This window comes from Xenia sp. Carnegie-2017, unplaced genomic scaffold, assembly GCF_021976095.1.
Source record: "Xenia sp. Carnegie-2017 unplaced genomic scaffold, XeniaSp_v1 HiC_scaffold_8, whole genome shotgun sequence".
Taxonomy (NCBI): Eukaryota; Metazoa; Cnidaria; class Anthozoa; order Malacalcyonacea; family Xeniidae; genus Xenia; species Xenia sp. Carnegie-2017.
This window is the reverse complement of record NW_025813548.1, coordinates 103,913-127,016: the sequence shown is the minus strand read 5'-3', so window position 1 is coordinate 127,016 and position 23,104 is coordinate 103,913. Positions and strand designations below refer to the sequence as shown.

The following is a 23,104-nucleotide window of genomic DNA, read 5'->3' as shown; positions in this document are numbered from 1 at the left end:
ACCACTTAAAACTTTCAAACTTGATCATTTTCATTTAAATAAATGCTTTTAAAGAGGATGGATGAGGAAGAAAAACAAGGCAGGATTTGTTAGTTTTTTCCTAATATTAATTTGCTTTTTTAAGTTAGAACAGTTTTTCTCTCTATAAGGTTTCAAACTTCATAATTAAGAATCCTGTTTTCATCTCTGCACATTGAATATCCCTACACCATGTCATTCTAAGATGGTGTAATATTTCGAGTTCTTAAAGACATCATCAGACTTATTGACTCATAAGTCTGATGATGTCTTTGGAATAAAGACAAGTATTACATCATATGTCATTCTAAGTTCTTATTTCTTTTTCTTACAGCAAAAGTTTGTTTCTTTTCAAAAGACGCTCAAAAGATATCATCACTATAATATAAGAATAAATATATTTTCTTGTCCTTCAATATGTACTTTCTACATTCGAGTTATGAACCAGTTTCTTGATTTACATACTTTTAATATTGACTTTTCACTGCTTTTGTAACACATGTCAACTGCTGCTTACAGACAGTTAAAATGTTTCGATATTTCATATGTACTTAAGTTTTCATTTTGAGCAAAGAATGCCTCATCATTTAATTCATTGGAAATCGTTTTGCAGGTATTTCATCGTTTGTTAAAGCTCATGCAGCAGAAGCTCGTAATGTTGTTCGTCAAGCTCTTGCTATCTTGACTCCAGCTGTACCTACAAGAATGGATGATGGAAATGTAAGAAAGATTTTGAATTGTTGATTTTGTTTTGTTATTTCTTTTTTGAGGAAACAAACCGTTACGTTTTGTTCTGTTCGCTGAACTGTTGCCGCCTTTTAAACAGATGTAAATCGATCATGAGCGCCATTCAAGCTCTTTGTTTTCTTACTGTTTGTATTTTATTCCATAGCAAATGTTAGCCCACTGGACGAAAAAGATTATTGTTGAAGATGGACATACGTTACCTCAACTTGTTCACATGCTGTTTCTTGACTGTTTTCATTGTTTTGTTAAAGAGACACGATTTTACTTTTGTAAACTGATATTGCGATACTGAAATGTGTAAAGTTTCAGTTTTTAATGAACACGGACGTTTCCCTTGCTGGTATTGCGTCTTTTGAAGTGCCATTAACAAAAAGTGAGATTGGTTGAGTTAAATCTTTCAGTCGTCTTCAGATAAACGAAATATTGTAATAACCATTAATGATTTCCAGAGTACTTTTTTTTAACGGCTTAGCTCACATTTATGGTTTATACAACTGAAATTTTTGGCCATCGGAAATTGTGCTTAAAAACTATCGTACTGTTGTTTTTTAGACAGCTCCTAGTGCGTCATTATAAAGTTTACTATCCTGTAAGAAATCATCTCATTCAACACATGATCTGCAATGCAGAAGCTTGGATTTACCAGCAGTGTGAGGATCTATTTATTATCACATAATCTAGTTTTTGTATGTTGAGACCTTTTACTTTCTTTAGGCTACAATAGAAAATCGCAAACTTGCTGTTGATCTGGCTAACGTTATTATTGAGTGGGAGATAAGGCGAACGAAGGAAGAGCAAAAACAAGATTCTACGGAGGTAAATATTTATTATAGCACGCTTTTTTACAAGTGAACTTGTTTTGAATTCTGTATAAAAGTGTTCTTGCAATCATACTTTTGTCTGTCCTGAAAGTGGAAGAAAAAGAAACTCCAACTGTATGTGTTGATAAACAAAGACTTATGCACAGTTTATTTATATGAATGATTTTCTTTTTTCTTTGTTGATGTACAATATTGAATGATCAATTTTTGTTTCTTGTGATGAGCATTTTTTAATTTCATTCATTTAAGGGAGCAGTGAAACGAAGTGCAGAGGAAACTGCTCAAAATCAAGAAGCAAAAAAAGCAAAGATAACAACACAGGTAGAGCTACACATTTAACTTTCATGCTGAAGACAAGTCTAAATATACTCGTATAGTAAAATGTGCACGCAGGGTTAATGTGCATGTTAGGATGTTCTATTGCGACTTAAAATATCCTAATACATATAATGTATTCTCCTCAGGTTTCTGTACCAAAAGACGGAAGTCTTTCAGCATCTCTACGTGCTCCTGTTGAAAAACATCATGCTGATGCTGTTGTCAATTTTTTACTTCGAGTTGCTTGTCACGTAGGTGATCTTTAAGATTTGCATATTGCATGTACGCGAGTTTCTAGAAAACAATTGGCAATTTGTGAAATAGTAGTTACATAACGTTTTAATGATAGGTGAACGAGTCGTCAACTACTGTGGGCTCTCCAGGAGAAGCGTTATCAAAGAGATGTTTTACTTTTGAAAACTGCTTTGAAGCCTGGGTTTTGGCAAGAAGTTTTTGGCATAGTTGATGTCTTTCTTCAAGCTACTAATATGTATAAAATATGTTTCACCCCCCCCCGGAGCGCACCTTTGAAATCACGTGCTTGTTAGATCTCGGGATTGTGTAAGGATAGCTTAGTGCAAGAGAAGATATTGCTCTGCCTTCGACATTATAGAATAAAATTGTAATTGTGTGTTTTGCTCTGAAGGAGTGATCTCAAGTTAGCGTGGCTTGATAAATTGTTCGTTACATTGGTAAGTATATGACGTCAGTGCATTGTTCAAGCTTTTAGAAGACTGAGATTGACTTTAAGAGATCTATTTTCATTTGATTGAATATAATCATTGTTAAACTGGTTTGTTTAAAAAACATGCTGTATACAACATATAAAATGAAGAGTTCATGTGTATGATCTTTCATGGTCGCCTGTATAAGAAGATATCACATATATAATGTGTTATGTTTGGTTTTAATATTTAGGATCAAACTCCTGGAACAAATTTCAATAATGTTTGCACTGGTTTGGAAGTTCTAACATATCTCCTTACAGTTGTGGTAAACCCATCAATTCCTTTTTAATATTTGTTACTCGTTATTTTATTAATATCCTGAGACATCTTATTCTTCTTTAAAATTTAAAACTTTTGACAAACCTTTGATGAAATAAACGGTCAATTATATTTTCGAGAATTCTATATTTCTTTATTTTAGCCTCGTGAGCATTGTCTACAATTACTTAAACCATTACAACGTGGTGTTGTGGCATGTATGACTTGTCAAAATATCAAAGTTATCAGAGCTGTTCATACATTTTTAGTAAAATTGACAAGTCTCTTTCCCCTTGAGTCAGGTAAACAAATTATTCTGTGGTTTTGGAGGTTTTTTGTCTTGTCATTTAAATTTTATGTTCACTTTGTGTCCGTTTTTAACAGCAACAAACACCGACAAATACGAGGAGCTTGAGTTGTTATATACAAACCTTGGGAAGGTTATTTATGAAGGACTGAGTAATTATGCCAAGTATGTTCGCTCGTTTGTTTTTGTGAAAATTACTAAAGAAATACAACTCTTTGTTCAATGTATTTGGAAATTACGTTTTGTAATGTAATGAAATGTTATAATAATTGTAGAGCATTAAACAGTTGTACGTGGGATTCACAACAAATACTGTACAAAGTTGAATACAACTATTCATCCTATTTTGCGTACTCACTATTCATCCTGGATGAAAAAGGTCTGCCACGCCAAGTTGCTAGCTACATCCACTCTTCAAGGTCCATTGCTGTCTCTTAAAGCCTGCCTTCGAGCTGCCCGTCTTACAGACAGGTATGCGTTCAATGAAAATTAATTTTCTGCTAAAGTTAAAATACCCAAGAGAACATATTTGTATATACTGTATGCTGTATGTATGCTTTTGAATTGTCCAATCTGTCCACAAGAAACACGCAACAAACGTTTTAAAATTATGTTAATTGGATATTTTGTTTCAATGTTCAGGCTTATCAATCCGTGTATAAGAGCTTTACAGAAAATGCATAAGGATCATATTGGTGGATCATCAGCCATGATATTGCAACATTCCCGACCAATTAGAACTGATAACGTCTTTATTAGAACAGATCGAGTCTTTATTACGAAAAAAATACCAATGTCTTTGTAATAAAGACGAAGTATCACTGGTTTTATTGCCAATCAATTTGAATAGATAACGTGAGAGCGTGTATATGTATGGTTAGCGATTTAGCATATTGTTTAATTTTAGCAAAACAATGATTCGCAATCGTTTCTTCCATGTTTTGCAATTACTTTGGTGTGTTTTATTAAGTTGTTTTTTCTTGTCGTTACAGGTGATATGCTTATAACATGTGTTGATCTTGTCAAGTCTCGTCTTTGTTCCATGGATGCAGAAGCAAGAAAATTGTTCATTTTCATTCTTGCTCAACTTATTGAGAAATCGCCTGTAAGTTTTTCTTAACGTGTTGTTACAATACTCATGTAATAATTACTCCAAGGTCCGTGATTATTTTATGATCTGGCACCCATAACTGTGCATGGAATTCACTTTTGATTATTTTAAACTAAAAAGATTTAAAATATTTATTTAATGTAAATTAATAACAAATACTTCAGGCTCGACCACAGAATGATCTTTTTTGACCATGCCAAGACCGTTTTTATTTGGAAAAGGATTTGAAATTTTCTCATTTTAAATGGTGTTTCATTAATCTTGTGTTTCATATTGAAACAACCCATTTCACTGATTATTATAGTCCACTTATGAGTTTCTTGAGAAAAAAAGTGTACAATAGCATTATTTCTTTTGTTCACTTGTATATACCAAAGGATGCCAAATTACTAAAAGGAATAACTAAAGTTACGGAAGAATGGATCAAAGCTAGAGCTGTAAGTGTTCGAAAATGCTCTGTATAATTACATATTTGCATGTATCATTTGTGAAGGGCATTCTTGTTACTTTTGGTCTATCAAACATGTTCATAACGATGGTTCATATCTATACTTTTTGACAAAAATACGCCAACTAATTTGTTTTGTTAAGCAAATACTTTGTTTTTACCATGTGTTTCTAGGTGATTTAACTACAGTTCGTTGTAATCAAAGCAATTTGCTCATTTGCATCTCTTCATAGACACCGCAAAGCCCTACATTAAGAGAGAAAGCCATACTTCTTTGTCGTATGATGCCTAATTATGAAAAACGTTTTCCTGAAGATTTTGAACTTCATGCACAATATCTTGAGCTCATAAATTACGTCTACAGGTAATTTTGCTTTTAGTAAATACACAATGATTGCTCTACCTTCATCAATATGTACCCAAGAAAACATGACTAATTCAACTTTCGTTTTATGTTCCTATGATTAGCTAAATGTAGCGTTTGAAATAGTTACATTTTTTAGGGACGAGAGTTTACTTGCTACAGAATTAGTCGCTAAACTTGAGCCTGCATTCATGTCTGGACTGAAGTGTACTCAACCTCAGATCAGGTCTCGCTTCATGGTATGTTACTGTTCGGGACTTTCTAACATCAGTATAATGTTGGTCAACTTTTTGAATATCGTTGAGATAGCAAATGTGTAAATATTTCTATTGTTGAAAATCAAGCATACTATACGTGCTGAAAAGCAAATTGCTTGCATCGCATTTGTACACATGAAGATTTCTAAGATAACTTTAATTTTTTCGAAAAACTCAATGCTTTAATCAAGCGATATCTGAAAATTGATTTTACATTTTCCCGACGTGCTCTCGAGACAATAGAATTCATTCCCGACATGCTCCACTACACAGTAGAATTACTTCAAAGAGATTGCTGAAATTACATTAAATTATGACTTCATGTTCTTTTGTTATGGTTCAGATATTTGATCTAACTGTCAGCAAGAAACTTTACGAACGTTTGTTGTACATTTTCTGCTCACAGGTAAGTGGAGAGAAAAATTTTGGCATCTCTCTATCAATTTTTTCTTTGTTTATCTTTTCATCCGATCATTTTAAGAATTGGGAATCAATGAAAAGTCATTTCTGGATCAAACAATGCATGAGGTAATTTGATTGGTGTATCGCATTGTACACTTTGAGTTATGCTTGTGATTGAAGTCTTAGACAAGTTTTTATGAAAGTCACAAAACTCCATTGTATTTTATAAATAATATATTTGCTTTTTGGAGAGAATTTATTATTTAATTTCAAGCTGCAACCATTAGTTTCCTGATTTATAAGTACTTTAGAACTTACAGATAAATTGACTGTTTATTTTAGTTACTTCTTGCTGCCGCCATGTGTGAACGACGCTTGCATTTGTCAAGTACTTTTAACAAATTGCCTTCATTGTTGAGCATTTGAAAGATCCAGCAAACAAGAAGCTAAAGATTAAAAGCATTGTCGAAAGAAAATACAGTGTGTAAGAAAATGACTCAGATCCTACGAAAGTAGAACCCATGGCAGTAGGATCTTCTGAGGAAACACATGTTATTTGTACAGGAATGCTCTGAGGTTAGTGTTGTATACTGCTCTGTTTCATCTTTCTGCTTGTATTTTATCTTCCTTTTATAACATATTTTATCACGTTATTATCATTGTCTTACTAAACATCATAAGTTCGAATTGTTGTATGTTATACTAGAAAATCTACTCTATGGACGATGAATCATACCTTGCTAATCTTGCTTTCCCAAACCATCGTGATCTTGCTTTGAAGACATTACTCAAAAGACATCATGAATTTTTAACGGAACAAAAAAATACAAAGGTATACCAATTTTTTCATGATGTTTTTATGTTAAGAAGATTGGTAAAAATAACAAGTCAAAGTGTGTTTATTCTTTGCATTGTCACTGAATCTTTAGTTTTAGTGTATGTGTGTGAACCTAAGAATGAACTAACGAATATGATTAATTAGAGCCACAAATATAAGCATCTAGTCAGAAGAGTCCTTCTCCATCATCATTTTTATTTCAGTCAACGCCATTTCTTGGAGCTTTGGCTCAGCTTTGTCACCGTGATACATCCCTTTCTCATGAAGTATGGACTTACCTTTTCCCTGAACTTTGGAAACTTCTCAACGAAAAACAACAGCAGGTATCTTACTTTAATTTTAGTCTTTCGTTTGCGTTTTTCATATAAAATACGCTCCTGTTGTTGTATGTTACATACTTTGTGATGTGTATTATTTTACTTTCTAGATTCTAGCGGGAGAGTTAAGTCCTTTTATGTGCAGCGGTACAAACTGTGTTCAACTTGACAGTCATCCTAGTGTTGTTCATACAATGCTTCAAGCAATACTTCGTTGTGAACCTATGATTTCCCGCACCATTCTTAAGGTGAAGCTTTAGAAGTTAGAAGTTTTATTTAAAATACAAGATGTGACAAACGCCTTTTGACTAAAGTCAAGCATCAACAAAAACCTTTCATTGGATTATATCAACTGCATTTATTTTATTTTCGTTTTATTTAGTATCTTGGCAAATCTCACAATCAATGGCACCTATCAACATTAATGCTTGAAGATTACGTTACTTTATGTGAGGAATACGTTAGTCCACCATTACTTGACCCATCGCCGTCTCTGGTGGAAAGTGTTTATCAAGAAGATGTTTCCGATATTAATTCTCAGGTATGTGGACATTATTGGGCGTGTGTGTCTTTTTAATCCTACGCAAGACATGTAATATATTATCTGTTTCAGCAGCCGCAATTTACGCAGCTACATTTTAATTTTTATTTCTGTCGATAATTTATTTTTGTCACTCAACATTGAGTTTTGTTTACCCTTAGTTTAGTTGCTCGTTTGTCTTTAGGAAACGTTAGATTCTCTTGCTGAAATGTATTCACTAATCAATGAAGAAGATATGTGGCTGGAGGTTAAGAAGGGCTAGGTACATATTTTCAATTTACTTTGTTGGACTACGTCATTCTAAGCAACTTGTATAGTTTACATTGTATAAGACATATAACTGTTAAAGGTTATATTTCATTGTATAATATTTTAAGTTGCCCTTCCTGCTGATCATGTTATTTCTTCTTTTTTTTTTTCTTTTCCATATATTCTTACTCCTTCGACTTCATCAATGTGCCAATTATACTTAAAGCAACTTTATTGTTTATTATTAAACACCGATGTTAAAATATAACAATAACCATTTTCAACATTCATCTTTACATGTTATTGTCAATCGCTTGGTCGTAGTGATTATCCGTTTTCTGTAAAAGATCTTAAATAATTAGGTATCCGGAAACTGCGACAGCAATTGCATATGAAAATCAGGATTTTGAGCAAGCACAAACAACTTACGAACTAGTGAGTAAAAAAGAGACATGAAAACGTTCTTAATTTAAATAAATTCTTTAATAATCTGTATTATCAAAAAGATGTGTGTCTTTACTGATTTACTGAACATGAATCAATATCCTTCAGGCTATGACAAAGCCCGCGAACGCGCAGTAGAAATCCTGCATCAGCTAATGTTCTTCCAGAATACAAACTTTGGGAAGATCATTGGATAAAGTAAGATTGTACTCACACACTTTTACTGCTGCATGTAAATGAAACCGGCTTGTTGCGTCTAGTCCCACCATTGCATCATACATTATATTTCGTGTTTGATGAAACGACCAGGAACGACTGTTCTCTGTTATAGATTTCGAGATTTCCTCCATATAATTTTGATAATAAAGTTCTTTCATTAATTAGTCGAAATATAAGGAAATGTGAATTATGTTTTGATCAATTCTTTCAAAATTGTAAATATCTATCCCAAATTCTGTTCACCAGTTACATTATTACGGCCCACGAGTTACATTATTACGTTCCATTATTGTATTACAAGGTGTTCTCAAGAACTTGGTCAATGGGATCTTTTATGGAATTTGGTAAATCAAAAGGAAACAACAATCCATTCTTGGGTAAGGAGTATTAAGTTTTACTATGCTGATGAGGGACTAATCTTTAAACATGGAAATATTAGGGTTAGTGGAAGGCAATTTATTTATACCAAATGAACAAATAGGTTGAAAATAAAATGAACTGAACAATATTTACTGATTGAAGAGATATTTCTGAGAACTGTAAAAAAACACAAACCAATCAGCAATATATCAACGTTCCTCACGTAGTTAGAAATGAAAGTTTGTAAAACACCACGTTGAATCGAAGGATAGAAGAATGAAACATTGGACAAGGTAGATCGACATCTCGCAATCTTAGAAACAGATAAATTGTCGGTAGACGAGAAAAGACTGATATTTAGAAAGAAAATTTTTGGCATCTTAAATAATAAGGAAGAAGTTAAGGCAAAAGTGACACGTATAGATTTGTTAGAGTTTGATAAAAGGATTTCGAGAAAAGTTTTGGAAACTCCTTGAAACCATAACATGCCCGTTGTCTACTAGCTGCAAGCATATCTGCCGATATCGGTTTTCCAAGTTGAGAAACATATGATAATATTTGCTTTTTAATTAATAAATATTTAGATGCTGAAATGCACTGGATTTTACGAACAATGTATGAAACTTGGTATAATATCTTGAAAATTCATTTTATTGGAAAGAGAACTGATTATCAACTATAGGAACACAGAAGAATAACTAGCCATTATACTGAATGATACATAGATGAACGTTACTTCTAGTCAACTGTATCTTTAGGTTGAAAAGGTTTTCCTGACTCTATTTTATACAAACACGATCTTTATCGAGCATATATTGAAATATGCAATTCCGAAGATCAGCAGCACCAAAAGTGGTAGAACAAAGTTTTGAGGATTTTATTCGTTTTAAACTTTAAGACATTAAACATGTTGTCGTTTCACTTTTCCAAATTATTTACAAAAACGTGATGTGGAAAAATTTGTTGAGAATTCATGTGCCCAGGCCATACGGCTGTGGAAACGCTTACCAAGTATTATATCACAGCAACACGTTCCTTTGTTGCAGGTAGGGAAACTTTTTATTGATCCATTGATGATTTTGATAGCAATTCATTGCCTCAGATATGAATGATTGTTGGAATTACTAAAATCTCAAAATATCTGCTTCGTTTTAAAAACGAAAGACTTCGCTTAAATAATGATTTTAGTCGTTTAGTATCATTTATCTTTATATTTTGATATATTGGATAGTACAACAAATTGCCAATTTTCAAACGAAAGAGTTTTTCGTTTAACAAAACTAAGAGTTTTAAAAGATATAAACTCAAAGGAAAATTCAATAGAAGATATACTAGTGTATTTTTATTCATGCTTATTTTGCTTTTTCCTTGCAAATTTCATTTAAAGGCTTCACAACAAATTGTTGAACTGCTTGAAGCTTCTCAAATCAGAACGGGAATACAACTCAAAGCATTGGTCGGAATAACAGTCTGCATGACATGAAAGCAATTATTAAGACCTGGAAGTTAGTAATTTCACCCTTATGTCATGAAATTTTCTTGTTTTTGAAGCTTCCTCCAACACAGAGCTACCTAAATATCTCGTAGTTGGTCATCTCACCATTACATAATGATATATTTTAAGCTATGTTAATATAGCCTTCACCAATGTGAGCAACCCACATGTGACGTTTTGAAGTCATGCTTATGATTTCCATTTATTTAGGAACCACCGATGATATCTGATGGTTTAAGTCACTGGAGACATATTTCCGCGACATCATCATTACAATGCTGTTGTTAGTGCTTATGAAGCTCAAAATGATCAGGTTTGAAAAATTTTCTTTATCGATAAATTGATGCAACCCTCAATGTATAGAGGCTATCTCATCTTGCCTGTCTACATTATCATAAAACAGAAAATTTGATAAAAAATGTAAATCTAAACGTTTTTTGCATCATTTAAGACTGTGCACATTATCTACTTTTTATATTTTAAATATACATTATTAATAAGTGTTTCCAACCCACCTCTCTTGTGTTGTATGAACATAATCATATCAATATTATATGCTTAAGATCTTGTATTACGTTGTTTTTTGTTGTTTCAGACCAACCATTCAATGCAGGGTGTTCACGCATCTGCGTGGTCAATTATTCGCTATGGTCAAATTGCAAGGAAACAATCATTAACTGGTGTTTGTTTGGATTCACCAGCAGGTGGGAAAATTTACAATCTGGGAATATTTTTGATAAAACTTCCTGGTAAAATGTTGTTTTGTTTTAATATTGATATATCTTTATGTATTAACTACCATACACAAAGTTACTCGTCGCATATAGAAATGACATTTTATTGACTCTTAGTAGAAAATATTTGTTCAACAATATATTTTGCTCAGTACATTTTTATATATTTTTGGTTTTTTCTCGTAGAATTCACACGATCCCAAGTGTTCCAATAATTGATTGTTTTCAAAAAATCCGTCAACAAGTCAAATGCTATCTTCAGATGGCTGGTACAATGAGAAAACAAGAATTGCAGGAGGTAAATAGTCGAGTCAGATTTATGTTTCCATGTGTTGTGGTAATATATTTATATTGTATTTATCATGCTCCATTATTGTTAATATTTGAATGGTTGTCTAACTTTTTCTTTTTTCAGGGCCTTGACGTTATCGAAAGCACAAATTTAAAGTACTTTTCAAAGGAAATGACCGCTGAATTTTATGCATTAAAAGGAACTTTCTTAGCGCAGATTGGACGGTAAATTGAAATTATTGTGCACTTTTTCCTCTTTTTGAAAGACCAATGTTCATGTACTTTTTACTCCGTAGCAAGCATTTAAGATGCCGTTTGCTGGCATGTCAACTAACTTTTATCAAATTCACGGATGCACATGCCGCATACAGTTGATGAAAATAATTCTTTATGTTTGAATGAGGATTTCAAACCATTACTATTGTTTTTTCATACATACGAACAATTTATTTTTTTATACTAGTAGTATTCTTTTGCTTTGACTAAACGATTATCTATGAAAACTGTTAATCTTTTAAAGTTTTTGCCAACCGTTGTTGAACTATACAAAGGAGATTTTGAAATAGATTTTGATCTTTTGAAAATCTTTAGATCAGAGGATGCCAATAAAGCCTTCTCACAGGCCGTACAGATGCATGACAACTTGATCAAAGGATGGGCACTCTGGGGCGACTATCTTGCTGCTATATTTCTGAAAGAAAGGTATGCTGGTATTGTTGTTAAACTATCTAGAAAAATCGAAAATAGAAATGACAAAAGCCTATTTGCCAATTTCTGCTTTTCTGTCTTTACACCATAAGGTAAAATACTGAACGTTTTGGGAATTTTATATTTCTCTGATTGATGTAAAAGTCAACCTTCAAATATGTTTTTTCATAGTAAATCTTTATTTACATACATCATACAACCAGAAATATGACATAATTTGAGCAGCTTTTGTCGAATGCCTTAAGTACACAATATTTCGAGCGAGGGTCGTCAGGAGAGGATAAGAGAAAAGTTATGAAAATAAGCAAAATGTACAATTTTCGTTGTACAAATTTCAATTTTATTGTTTATGTTCTCATTTCTTTTCCGTCACGCTTTTATTAGATTTAATAGAAAATTGTACAAATTAATTATTTTGTTGTTCAACTATTATGATAAATATATGTTGACACTAAAGATAAATTATTTGTATAGAACAATGACACTGGGAGTTTATGTTATCATTTGCTATATGCAAGCATGTCGAAACCCTAACGAAGCAAAATGTCGCAAGTATCTCGCTCGTACTTTGGCTTCTTACCTATGATGATGAAAAGGTACTTTAGTTTTTGTCGAAGAAAACATTGAGCTGTTTGAGCACTTTCTACCTAATACTCTTTGCACTAGTTGCATGCTTTATATGAATAGTCCATATCTTTTATTTTCTCGTTTGTTGTATTTCGTTTTTTTCATGCTCAATGACAATGACCAAGTGTCAGATTTTCATTGATACTAAAACTGACAGTGGTAGAAGGACCATACATTATGTGTTTGTATAATTGAATATATCTTTATACTGATATGCACGTAGGGTGTCCTTGGAGAAGCTTTGGAGAAGTACTGTGTTGGAGTGCCTCCTGTTCATTGGTTACCATGGTAAGATATATTTATGAACTATCCTTTAGAGGATTGCTATCGCGGGGACGCAAACATGATGGATATTTTAAAATTTGCAAAAGTGTTGCTTTTCTTACAATATGTCGTCATTTCACGATCATGAATTTGTTGCTGTTCTTTGAATCAAACTCGTTTTCACGAAATTGAAACTTCTTCTTTCACATTATGTAAACATGGATAAAAAAGAAATTGTAATTTAAGACTTTGATTATGTAAAAAAATTTGTTATTTCTTGATAAAACAAATCCACTCTCAAACAGTGGTGTTTTTTATAATAAATTGTACAAAATAATAAATTGCTTTGTACTAGTTTATCACACCGTGTCCTTTTTGATGTATTTACAGTGAAAGAATTCCATTGTTTTTTTATGAAAATGAAATAAGTTGTGGAGAAGAAAGCCTGAGATTTTTTTGTTTTGAAAAATTATTCATTTCTTTCAAAAATATGTTTCATTCGTTGTTTTTCCTGTAAATAAACAAAAAATGTTTTCGCAGCATGAACATGTCAAGTTTTTCTTCTATATTGTGGGTTTTCCATCTTCAGGATTCCTCAGCTTCTCACTTGCTTAACGCGGAAAGATGGATTAAAAGTTTCAAACTTACTTCTTCAAATTGGTCGAGTCCACGCACAGGTTTGTTTACTATGTTATTGTGTAGGGATTATAATCTAGCATATGATGATTTCCTGGCTAACAAAGTTAAAGGTTGTAGGGATTTTTCCCCCACAGATTATTGGTGCTCAATATCATTCTCAAAGTGTTAATTTTCTTTGTTGTGAGCTTTCAGGAAATTTCCTGGGAACGAAGTTAATTGATGTGACGGAAGCTTTTTTAATGATTGTTTATTTTTCAAATAATTTAAGATGTTTTTTATCTTCGTTAGGCTGTTTATTTCCCTATCAGAACTTTGTACCTTGCATTAAAACTGGAGCTCCTAGAAAAGTGTAAGTGATACTTATGCATCTTTGGCTATTGTGGTGAAATATTTTTGCAAAATATACATATATTTACAAACTTTTTTCTGATCATCGATTTTCCATTTCTATACAATCACTGTATATGTAGAGTAACAATCAAAGTGTTCCTATTTTTGAAAATGTTGTTATTCTTAATCAAAATTGTTTCAACTGCATGCTGTCATTTTAGAATCATTTTCTGTTCATTTCAGACAAACATGAAAATAACACAGGAGCAAATAAAACCAGTAAACAAAGCTCAACGACATCCACTACAAGTACAACTACAACTACAATGACAACTGCTTCTATATTACCTACTTCCACAATGATTAACCCTACAGATGAACAAAATACCAAAGTTGAAGCCACCTTATCTATCTCAACAGTAACACAGAATGCAACTAGCGTTAACAAGACCTCAGTGGTAAGAGAAAATTATGTTTGGTCTGCAAATGTAACTTTTTTGGCTGAAATGGTTTAGTAATTATACCAAATAAGTGATTACCCGATTTATTTTAAACTTTGTGCAAGGGAAACTTCTACATAAATGCTGCATGAGATTTTTGTGTATATTTTAGTCCCAGAGCTCATCAGTTGACTCAACAAGCAGCTCAGATAGCGCTTTAAAACCCAATGAATGTAACACTTCAACAACCTCTTCCAATTCTGCTGCTTTACAAGTGACGAGTTTCGTGTTAAAATATTCAAATTTCGCATATTTTCTGTTCTCAGTACATATTTGATCCCTCATATCTACATATAATACATAGCTATGATTAACTGTTTAGCTACTCTAGTTTGATGAATGTGAGCTCAAGACACATCTGTTGAATATTTAGTGTATTATTTTTTACTTCCTGTAGGTCAGGGGGGAGCAGAGCAAATGCGTGTAACTCCTTCAATGCGGTTATGCAGTCGCATAATGCATGCGTTACGTGATCTACATCCTACTTTACTGGCTGCTCTTGAAGGCATTGTTGATCAGGTATAGATCAATTTAGAAATAAAAGATGTTTACTGTGTTAACACTAGCTTTGAGGAGACTTTTTGGACAGCTAGAGAGCTGATCACTGCATAGAGATTTGCATCTCGTCGAGAGTTCTCACTAATGTCCCCGAGACTTGCAAATGCACAACAGATATAATTATAAAATAAAAACAATTCAACGTGTCCGGTCATTGGGTCTGTGAAAACCGATCTGCGCTCAATCAATTAAATCAATCAAAGAGAATTTGCAAATCAATCATTAATACTTGTTAGAGGAAAAATTAAAAAGTTTGTTTTAAAGTTGACGATTATTAATGCCAAGCGTGTATGGTGAAAATATTTATGAGATCAGTGTCATACTTTAGTTCTCTTTCATTAAGTAATTTTTGTAAAGAATGATTGGCTTTTCGTTCATTTTCTCTTTCTTTCTTTTGGTTAAATTTAGATGACATGGTTTCGTGAGTGCTGGCATGAAGAAGTTTTAAGACAGTTACGTCAAGTACTTACAAAATGTTATCAAGTCGCTTTTCAAACAAGGACAGATGGTTAGTGTAATATTCATGCAGTGCTGAACCAGCCAGCCAGTTGCTGAGCCAGCCAGCCAGTTGCTGAACCAGCCAGCGGCAAAGCTAGAACGCTATAATTGAAGGACGTTAGCTGTGCCATAATAATTTCTTTTGAAAGTTCAAACTCAGGCAGAGCTGAAAATATAACTACTTATACATGCACCCACCTGGTCAATAAACATTTTAGTTTTGCCCATGAAACATGCGTTCAATTTATTCCTTAAAATTTCAAACAATATTTTTTTGATTATTTATCTGCAGTTTCCAATGCGAAAGTGACACCTCACACGATGAGTTATGTGAAGAAGCTTGTCAGTACATTTGGAATGGGATTTGAGTTAGGTGGTGCTACATCGCAGCAAAGTGGCTCCACAGGTTCAGAGTCTCTTGCAAGACGAGCGCATGCCACTGTGCAGGATCCCATGTTTCAAAAATTAAAAGAACAGTTTACTGCTGATTTTGATTTTAAGTTAGTTTATAACTACTTGTTTTATCAGAAATAATAATCTTTTGTTGTATTTAGACTTGCGATTTGCAAAACTTTGCTCCTTTAACAGTCTGTTCTGTGCTTTAGGTCCCCTTGCTCACTTGGTCTTCATTATTTAATTGCCAAATTGAAAAAATGGATAAAGATTTTGGAGGCAAAGACAAAGTTATTATCTAGGTAATTTTGCAAAGCATGTAAATGAAATATCAACAATAGTTTTAGGGTAACCATATTACAAGAAATGTTTAATTCTGTTATTGCTTTGTTATTTGTTGGTGTGTGGAGGTTTGGGTTAAAAGTGTTTGTTTCCTCGGCAGATAACATTCGTGTATATCATTTCTAATTTTTGTAGTTCTTTTCTGCTTGAAGAGCGCTGTCGTTATCTTAGTGTCTTTTCCATCGCCACAGCCGATGTTGAACTTCCAGGAGAATTTTTAATGCCCAAATCGAACATCGTATGTTTATGCTTTTTGAGATTCATTTTCGCTTCTTTTTTCTACACTTGTTACACTGAAATGCTTTTGTTATTTGTTTAAAACTAAGTTTAGCTCAACTCAGATTTTTAAGTAAAATTTACAATATTAATCTAATATTCAATATGAACATAATAGCCCAACATAAGACTTTTAAAAAAGCCATCACAATAATAAAATAAAGAAAGATAAAAGGTTTTTTAATAATAACGTTTCGTCTTTAACTTTAGTCATCTTCAGATTATTATTATATTAGAATGTTATAATTCTTCAGAATATTATATTAATATAATATTTTAGTAATGTGACATTACTTTTAATCGTTAATTCTTATGACTTATTTTAGCATAGTTATTATTCCATACGTATTGCTCAATTCATGCCTCGTGTTGAACTGGTACAAAAACATAACATGTCTGCTAGAAGATTGTATATCCGAGCTAATAATGGCAAAGTAAGTAAAGCTTTAGAAATTATTAATAAACGCAAACCAATCATCATTTCTCTCTTAGTAGCATATAATTTGGTCATGAAAGAATCGTATTTTTTATTAAATATTGATTTGTATGAATTACACTGATTAATTTCGATGATTTTTCCCCTTTCATTTTCTCCAACACAATATAATATGTAACTGTAGATTTATCCATATTTGGTCGTTAATGATGCATGTGTCTCTGACTCACGAAGAGAAGAAAGGGTTTTACAGTTGTTAAGAATTCTTAATCTTTACTTGGAAAAACGCAAGGTATCGTATAGTTTATTTATACTCTAGTACGAAATTTATTTTTGGCTGGTATTTAGGAATAAATGTACTTTTTTTATACATTTTATAGGAGTCTAGTAGAAGACATCTCTTATTCACTGTGCCTCGAGTTGTTGCTGTTTCTCCTCAAATGCGATTGATTCAGGTATTTTGTTTTTCTTCTATCATTTGCCAAGATACATGTGATTTATACATTGACTTTATTACTATAAGATGAACATTACTTGGTAAATGACTTAATGACCTGGGGCCTGGATAGCGTTATCCATTGGATAGCGAAAATTTTTCAAACTTGTAAAAAAGGTGTTTATATTTTTCTTACGACAAAGAAATTTCGTAATCTTCGAAACAATGTTTTATGTCAGTGATTGTTCAGTTCGAAGCTCATACCTTTTGCTTTTTAAAAGGTTTTATAAAAGTTTAAAAAACTTCCTATCCATTGGATAAAGCTATTCGGGCTTCGTGCAACCGGCCCCAGTAACAACTACCACTGTTGATACATAATTATAATGAGTACAATGATATTTTATAAGTAAACAACTTTTTAATAATAATATATAACAGTATCGTCTGTTGACGTTATTTGTAGTTATTATGACGATAATTTTTAATGTATTTTTAAATTGGTGATTTAGGATTCTCCATCGTCTATTTCATTTAAAGATATTATGAAGAAGGTTCGTGTCTGTATTATGATAGTATCATTACGGTCATGATAAAAATTGTTTGAAGATCAATGAACAATCTTGTAAAGAGGTCGAATATATTGAGCGTCTTTCGTGTACATAAATTTCATATGCATATGTTACTGATGTTTTGAGTAATGTCGGCTTATCTATGTTATTTTTCTTTAGCATTATTCAACACAAGATATTGATGAAGATACTGCAGTTGCTCTTTATTATGAAAAATTAGCCGCTGTTCAAGCAAAAGGAGAACAAAGTACACATCAGGTTTTAAGAGACATTTTTAAAGAGGTAAGTTTCTGGAACCTGCATGTTCACACGTATCCAGATATGTTCATGAGTGGAGATAAATAATCAACTCTTTTTTTTAAAAGTATGTTATTTTGAACTCATTGCGTGCAAAAATGAATCTATTCCTTTGAATCTGAAATTATCTTTACTGTTTTTCTTCATCCTGTTTTTTATGCTGTTTGAAAATGTTAAAATTTCGCGTTTGGGGGTGGGGTGTCAGTAGTACTGCAGCTTAAACAATAAAGATTGAAAATGTTCTAACCAAACACCACCTCTCCTGGTTATATTTTAAGATTATTATATACTCCTTCATTTTCTATTTAGATTCAAAGTACAATAGCTCCCGAAGTTATTTTAAAAGAATGGGCAGAACGCACTTATAGACAAGCAATGGACTACTGGACTTTTAGAAAACAAGTAAGAACAATTCGTCTGCTGAGAGTTTACTCAAGCTTTGAAGATGCTTGTATTGCACCCTGCGTGTGTTAACTATAGTGAAATTAATTTATATAATGTTATTTACACATGTTTCCTTAGTGAGAAGGCGATTTTGGACAGCACCATGTTATGATCTGTGTTGCAATCAGCCCCTCTAAATGCTCTGGTGTTGACTATGTCCCTCTGGTCTCTCTGCCTAGTGATCACGTAGTCGATGAGGTGCCAGTGCTTAGAGGTGCATCCATGTCGTTCAGGTGTGCTTATGCTTGAAAACAGTGTTGGTTATCACCAGACCATATTCAGAGCACAAGGCTAGGAGGAGTTCTCCATTGGTGTTGCACTTGCCCACGCCCACGCCAGGAAGAGACAAGGAAACAAGTCAAGAAAACTAAGGAAACAAGTCAAGAAAACTGGAGGACAGCACAGGTACAATCTCAACGTGGCCAGACTGAAGTGTGACAATGTGCGCAAAGACTTTCAGAGAAGTATGACAACATCACTACAAGAGAGCACAACAGGAGACTCGGATGTTGTAGGGAAGTGGGAGACGTTAAGGGATACAGTATTTAATACAGCAAAAGAAATCCTAGGCAAACCGAAACGCAAGCACCAGGACTGGTTTGACGAAACAGACGAGGAGCTAAACAGACTATTAGAGGAGAGGAACCAGGCAAAAGCAAGACAGCTGACTGTAAACACCAGGTCTACCAGGGCAAACCTTGCATCAGCACGCAGCAAACTACAGAAGTACACCCGACAGAAGAAGTCTCAGTGGTGGGAGACCAAAGCAGAGGAACTGCAGCACGCAGCAGAAAACGACATGAAGTCCTTCTATGGAGGTCTTAGAGAAGTATATGGCCCACAAAAGAGAGGTACTGCCCAACTGCTCGCTCTTGATGGAGAGACTGTGTTGACAGACAACAAGAAGATACTGGAAAGATTTGCTCAGCACTTCGACCAGTTGTTAAATCTGCCTGGAAACGTGGATAGTGCTGCTCTTGCGAGCATCACCCAACGTCCAACAGTCCACGTACTGGATGAGCCCCCAAAGATGGACGAACTTCTGAAGGCGATCGCAGCAACTAAGGAAAGCAAAGCTCCTGGATGTTGTGGGATACCTGCAGAAGTATGGAAGTATGGTGGTACAACACTCAAAGAGAGGCTGCTAGATGTGATCGGAGATATCTGGATAGGAGAGAAGATTCCACAAGATTGAAGGACGCGAATATAGTCCCTATATTCAAGAAAGGCAGTCGTAAAGAGTGCGGCAACTATCGCGGCATTTCTCTACTCAATCGCTGGGAAGGTGATGGCTCGAATACTCCTCAATCGTCTGAACGAAATGATAAGTCCCAGAGTAATTCCTGAGACCCAGAGTGGATTTCGGAGTGGGCGGAGTACCATGGATATGATATTCAGCCTACGACAGGTTCAGGAGAAATGCACTGAACAGAACATGCCCCTCTATGCAGTTTTCATAGACTTTACTAAGGCCTTTGACACTGTCCCTAGAGGCGGCTTGTGGGCAGTACTGAAAAGTTTGGCTGTACGGATAAGATTATCAATCTCGTGAAAGCGTTTCACGAAGGAATGCAAGCTAAAGTCACTCGTGGGAGCGACTGCTCTGAGGGATTCGCTGTCTCAACAGGTGTAAAGCAAGGGTGTGTGCTGGCTCCGACACTGTTCTCATTCTACCTGGCTGCCATGCTGGAGGTTGCCTTCGAGGACACAAGGGAAGGTATCTACATCCAGACTAGACATGATGGGAACCTATTCAACGCCTCACACTTCAAAGCTAAGACACGCACAACACGTCAGCTTGTCAGAGATATGCTTTTTGCAGACGACTGTGCTCTGGCACACAGTGCAGCAGAGATGCAGGCATTGGTGGACAATTTGCACAAGCTGCCGCTATGTTTAGCCTCAAGATAAACATCAAAAAGACTGAGTGCCTCTACCAGCCAGTAAAGCTTCTACTCCCTCCCCCAAAACCCTGTGCAATCACCATAGACGGACAGCCTCTTGTCCAGACCACAGACTTCAACTACCTGGGTAGTACAATCTCCAGCAATGCTAAGATTGAAAAGGAGCTGAGGAACAGAATGGGAAGGGCGAGTGCAGCGTTCAGGCAACTAAACGATCGGCTATGGCAAAATAAGCATGTCTCGACCAGAGTTAAAGCCAAGGTCTATCAGGCGGTGGTGCTGACAACACTCCTTTATGGAGCGGAGGCATGGACAATCTACAGGCTTCAAGTGAAGAAACTGAGTGCGTATATGATGAGACAACTGCGGGACATTCTGAAGATATCATGGCGGGACAAGATCGCAAATGCTAAGATTCTCCGTCTGACTGACCTGCCACACATGGCTGACATGCTGATTCAAAAGAATTTAAGATGGATTGGTCATGTCCATCGTATGGAGAGATCTCGTTTACCACGCCAGCTATTGTACAGTCAACTAGTAGAAGGGAAACGAAACCAAGGCCGACCTCGACTCAGACTCAAAGATGTCATGAAACGAAATCTAAAGAGGAGAGACATCAACGTGACAACCTGGAAGCAACTGGCTGATAACAGACCGGCCTGGAGAGCTTCAATCCAACCATAGAACAGTCCTCGTCGCTTACGACTGACTGCATGATGATGATGATGATGATGATTTACACATGTGGTGGAATTTAAAAAAAGTTATTTTTCCAATGAAGAATGAATCGTGACATTAACTTAACAACTGTATTCTTTCGTTTTAGTTTACAGCTCAACTTGCTTTGCTACAGTTTGCCGAGTTCACTCTTCATTTGTCAAAACTGTCTCCCGAAATGTTACAAATCATTCGTGATAATGGAAGGTTAAACGTCACTTACTATAAGTTTGAAATCGATGAAAGCAAAGGTGAATTATTAAGTTTATGACAATTAGGTTACATAATGAAGGTAATCGTTTGTAATCTCTTGTTATACTTAAAGGTGAACTTGATGCCAATCGTCCTGTCCCATTTCGACTTACTCCGAACATAAGTGGATTCATCTCGCCAGTTGGTATTGGTGGTGTTCTTACTTCATCTATGGTTGCTGCAGCAAGATGTCTAGTTGATCCAAAGTTTAGTATTGATAGCATCCTTTGAGCTATTTTGCGGGACGAAATACTTTCATGGCACAAAAAGGTTATTGTTTTGTCTTATTTGGTAGATTATTTTTTTTAATTAATATAAAACGATGTTTTTGTACAAAAACTGTTAGTAAAGGCAGTATTTTTGGGAGATACTTCGATATCGACTAAGAATTCAAATTGTCTATTGCACTATGCTAAAGGCATTAAAATAAAGAATTTTTTCCAGTCTGTTTCAGTTGGCTTCCTGCATTAACTTGCAGCTTACTCGCAGTCATTTTTCCTAATTTTCTGCCAAAATCAAACGATAAAAACAGTACTGCCATTTTGTAAGAACACTTGGATATATTTTAATTTTTCTTTCTTAATAGCTAGGACTCATAATTTCATTTACAAGGACACATTTCTGATTCACAAGACACAAAGTATTTAAAACACACTTATTTTATTGCCTGCTCTACTAGCATGAAAAACTCACTTCACCATTCAATGTGTCTGCATTAGTTGATGAAGAAATTACTCAGTGTATTATGGAATTCGAGCTTCGATTTTGTGAAACTTCTTGTGAACTGCTTTTGAATAGCAATCTTTGATGTATGCGTTTGTTTGTTTTTAGAAATACGACAGTCTCATGCATTCTAATGTACAGTCAACATCAGAACAACTTGACAACGAAGATTTGATAAATTTAGTGAATAGTGCTGTCGGTTCTGTTATGACACGTCTCCAAAGTAAGCTAATATTTTATCACTTTCATTTTGTTAAATTTACATGAAAAGGGAAGATTGTATAAAAGCACAATATTTCCTATTTCTGTCAACAGCTGATTTTCATTTAGAGTGTGATAATTTCTTGTTTATAATTTCACTTTTATTGCAGATTTGGCAGAATTTGATGGCGCAGAAACCAAAGTTAGTACTTTAGTTGGGACCGCAATGAGTGCGGATAATCTTTGTCGTATGGATCCAGCGTGGCATCCTTGGCTTTGAATATTCTTTAACAATGGAGATGTCTTAGAAAGTCTTTTATTTTATGGAGGGCAAAAAAGATTCTTAGTACACACGTAAGAAAATCGTGCGAATGTGAAAAAAAGATTTTTAACGAACTGCGACATTTTATTTTACGAGTTTGTTTTTTACGTGCAATTTTTTTCACACAAGTCCCATAATTGGAAGTGAGGTCTTTGCTCCTTATGACTTTGGTGTTCTAATTAAACTTTGATGCAGATATGAGATCTTGGCAATTTTTGTGGAAATTGATTTCAACCGAAGAAATCGCACATCTTTGATTTATCTTTGCTAGCTGAATAATTTGCACAAATGTTTTATGTAGATAAATTGGAAAAGAACTTACGCTAATCCAAAGGAGAGAATGAAAATTACAACAGCCATGAACAATATCACACCACCCAAAACAAAATTTAGAACCA

General features: G+C 34.3%; 1 pseudogene; it reads left to right on the top strand.

Annotated features, from left to right (window-relative positions):
* The first annotated feature begins 57 nt into the window (after positions 1-57).
* LOC124459321 lies at positions 58-22,813 on the top strand (annotated as a pseudogene).
* The last annotated feature ends 291 nt before the right edge of the window (positions 22,814-23,104 follow it).